The 4,035-nt window shown below is 43.2% G+C and overlaps 1 pseudogene; it reads left to right on the forward strand.

The window, feature by feature from the left end:
• The first annotated feature begins 1,847 nt into the window (after positions 1-1,847).
• On the forward strand, positions 1,848-3,087 carry LOC138296087 (uncharacterized; annotated as a pseudogene).
• Positions 3,088-4,035: the final 948 nt, after the last annotated feature.

Below are 4,035 nucleotides of genomic sequence, written 5' to 3' on the forward strand. Positions count from 1 at the left end.
TGTTAAATTATAATTATTTTTCCAAAGTTTAAATTAAGAAAAAACATTGTAAGAATTTGGAGTATTCGTTTGGGTGTGCGGGGTGAAAGCCTTCCTCATATATTAGTCACAGTTCTTTTCAGGGTGAACCACTAAAGTCACTAAAATAAATCTATGGTTAAATCCCTAGTAGCTCGAGGGTTAGGGCTCATTCCAACAGAGGCCAGCAGCAGGGCCCAGGGCAGGGTCCAGGGCACATCCAGTTAGAACTGGTCAGCTGAGCAGCTGCAGGGAGAGTGGGCTCTAGAAGTTTATTGTATCATTGGAGCTCAAACCAACTGGCCCTTGGAGTCACATTTGGGGTCCTGGGTTTTATGGGACAAGCAGGTCCGTCTTCTTTCAGGTTCTTCAGACAGCAAGGCAGCCCTTCTGATTACTCACAGGTCCAGGATTGTTCTGAAAAAGGGTATTGGGAGTGACATATTTATGACCCTTACAAGACTGTGGAGGGGTAAACTCCTCACCAATGTTCAACTAATGGGGTAATAGTTCTCAGGGGTGACCCTACCCATTTTTGAAGCACTTCCTTTTACTGTAAGCTATACCACAGTGCCCCTCTTTCCCTAACACCAACAATCAAGAACCCTTCTTCTCCTGGTCATAGCTCCCTGTGTTAGACAACTTTAAAGCTCAGGCAAGGGTAGGGAACAGCCCCCCAGGCTATCCTGATCAAGGATGGAAAACACCTCTCCACACCCAGGCCTTTCGTCCGCTATCTGTGAGCAATCCACATCTCACAAAAGGGGAGGCATCAGCAGCCAGGTGATACTGGACTCTGGCAGAAAGACCCATTTGACTTAGGCAGGAACTTGACAAATTTCTAAAGCTATTTCTAAAGTAGTAATATAAAATCCAACTTGACCATTAAGCTGGATTTTAAACTCACTGTTACAATAAATCCTTAACTCATTTTTCTACCAGCTCCCAAACTGAAATTAAGCATTATACATTTTTATAGTTTAACCTAGAGTTTGCCTATGGAGGAGCCAGCCTTGCCACACTTTGGGGATTTTTCATTTCCACGACATGTAAAACATTAAATACACATGTCCTAATATGTTACATTTAAATATTTATTATGTATGATTTAAAATATGTTCATATTTATTTGCATTAACTATTTTAAATAATTACACTTAAGTAAAAATTATTTCCTATGGGGTTTTGTTTTAAGTCCCTACCTCCATTATTTTCTGTGGGAGGGTGTTGCAGTAGTGGTTGTCCATGTGTAGTGCTGGACTTACTGCAGTTTTTTAGGACTAACTTACACTCTGTAAACTAGTCAAAAGTTTACACTTAAGCAAAAGTGCAAGCTACCTTTATAAACCAGGTCTCTTCATACTGTGATTTATACTTTAGTATTGCAGACATTCTTTCAAGGATTACAATGTTTGTACATCAAAATCATCAATCGTAGGACCACAAACTCTACTGAACCGATTCATGAGAGGAGCTAGTGAATCCATATATATTGTGTATACGTTCTATATCACTTGACTCATGTACAGTATTGCCAGTGGTGGGGAAGTGAATATATATTACCGGAAGTGGAAAATCTTCCATGGCCGGTGCCAAACCCAGCAGTGAAAGGAGGAGGATTCTGCTTGGGGCTAGCTACCTCACCATGGAAAAAAATCCTAGCACAGAAATATCAACCAAAAGACATACTGGACTTGGGGAGAGAGGAAACTCCATCACCGAGAGCTGTGATGCTTTGTGGTGAAAGCTAGAGATCCCTTGAAGCCACAAAGCTGATTTACCTGCTTTCGACCAAGACCATCACCACAGAGGCATGAAATGTGAGGGCCATGTACAAGACAGGCAAGATAGCCCAAGTAACAGTGGTGTTGAAAAAATACAAGCTTGCAATCAGCAAGATCACATGTACAGAGTCCGGACAGAAAAGACTGGCGGGAGGAGGAATGCTGCTGTATTCTGGACACAAGGAAAGGAATGCTAAAGCCATCAAACATCTAAGAAATGGAAAAGCAGCAGGACATGGCAACATTTCTGCAGAGGCACTGAAGGGAGATATTGAGCAATCAGTAGACATGCCCTATTGCATGTTTGGAAAGATCTGGGAAGAAAAAAATGTGCCATCAGACTGAAAGAAGGGATATCTCATTGAGATACCCAAGAAAGGTGACCTGAGTAGCTGCTCAAACTACAGAGGGACAGTTCTTCAATCAGCCCCAGGCAACGTGTTCAACAGAGTCATCCTGAACAGAATGAGGGGACAAGTTGATACTCAGTTGCGAGACCAGAAAGCTGGCTTCCACAAAAATAGATCCAGCACAAACCATTTCGCAACTCTGGACATCATCATTGAGCACTTGATGTAATGGAACTCTCCCTCCATGTCAACATCATTGTCTATGGGAAGGCATTCAACAGTGTGGCCAGAGAGACCCTTTGGCCACCCCTCAGCCAAAACCGTGTGCCAGATAAACTCATAAGAATCATCAGGAACTCTTACGAGGGAATAACCAGCAAAATAGTTCATGAAAGACAACTCACTGAAGCCTTTAAGTGAGGACCAGAGTGAGCCAGGCTTGTTTTCTCTCGTCTTTTCTCTTCCTGCCGACCATAGACTGGATCATCAAAAAATTTACAGGAGGGAGAAGAAATGGGATCCAGTGGACACCTTAAATGCTGCTAAATGACATGGACTTTGTAGAAGACCAGGCCCTACACTTGCATATCTATTTGCATATGCAAGAGAAGACCAACAATGTGGCAGCCACATCAACACAACTTAGCCCAAACATCCACAGGGGGAAAATGAAGATCCTGGAAACTAACACAGCCAGCACAACTTCAGTGACACTTGCAGGCAATGCACTGGGAGAGGTTGAGGCCTTCAACTATCTGGGCAGTGTCATGGACCAGAAGGGTGGCAAGAGTGGAGACACCAATGTCAAGCCAAGAATCAGCAAAGCAAGGGCTGCCATCCTTCAGCTAAAGAAGATCTGGAGCTCCAAGGACCTAACGATCGAGCTTTTTAACATCAACATAAAATCTGTCCTCCTGTATGGAGCAGAAACTTAGAGTACAATAGTGACCACCACCAACAAAGTTCAGACCTTCTTCAATAGCTGTCTGACGAAAATCCCCCAAGTCCGCTGGCCAAACACCATCAGCAACAATGAACAATAGCAGATAACTTTCAAACTCTCTGCTCATGTAAATATCATAAAAAGTCACACCCTCCACAAGCCCACATCAAACACCACCAAGCATGCCATGATCAGGAACCCTCAAGGGAAAGGAAAAGAGGAAGGCCAGGAAACATCTGCCACAAGGCCTCCAGGCTGATTAAAAAAAGATCGGTTATGCTTGGAGTCAGACTGAAAAAAAGCCTGTGACAGAGATGGCTGGAGTGTCCTGGTTGATGACCTATACCCCAAGAGGGTAGTAGGCCTAAGTAAGAAATAACAATACTAATAAATACTCTGGGGTCCATTTATGAAAAAGTCATGTAGTGATGTGCAGAAAGCCACCTTGCTGCACTGCATGACAGGGAAAGGGCAGGAATGCACTGTATTTAAGTCAATAAGACACATTCCAGCCTTTTCCTCTGCGCAGGCACACTTTTGCAAACTAGCGCCAATGCAGGCACCCTTGCACCATGGTGCAAGGGTGCCTCCATTGCATGCAGGATTGTTTTTGTGCAGAAAGGGACACCTTTCTGCACAAAAATGATCCTGAAAGGCATATTCCTCTGTGTGTTGCAGAATGTAGCACAAATAGAAAGAGTAAGTAACAAGGAGAAATAAAGATATTTCTCCGTGTTACGCCTCTCCTTGGAAGGTGGATCTTTTTGGCACCTTGCATGGCTTAAAAACTCTGACTTCAAGAGTGATGCAAACCAGCTTGTAAATAGGCCTCCCCATATCTTACAGCTGATGAACTAGGTGTGCTAATAATCATTCCTTTCAAGGATCTTAAATCTAACTCTCTGAAGGTGAATATAGATATAAGAATGTACAAGGTATC

The sequence above is a fragment of the Pleurodeles waltl genome, chromosome 1_1, assembly GCF_031143425.1.
Source record: "Pleurodeles waltl isolate 20211129_DDA chromosome 1_1, aPleWal1.hap1.20221129, whole genome shotgun sequence".
NCBI classification, from domain to species: Eukaryota; Metazoa; Chordata; class Amphibia; order Caudata; family Salamandridae; genus Pleurodeles; species Pleurodeles waltl.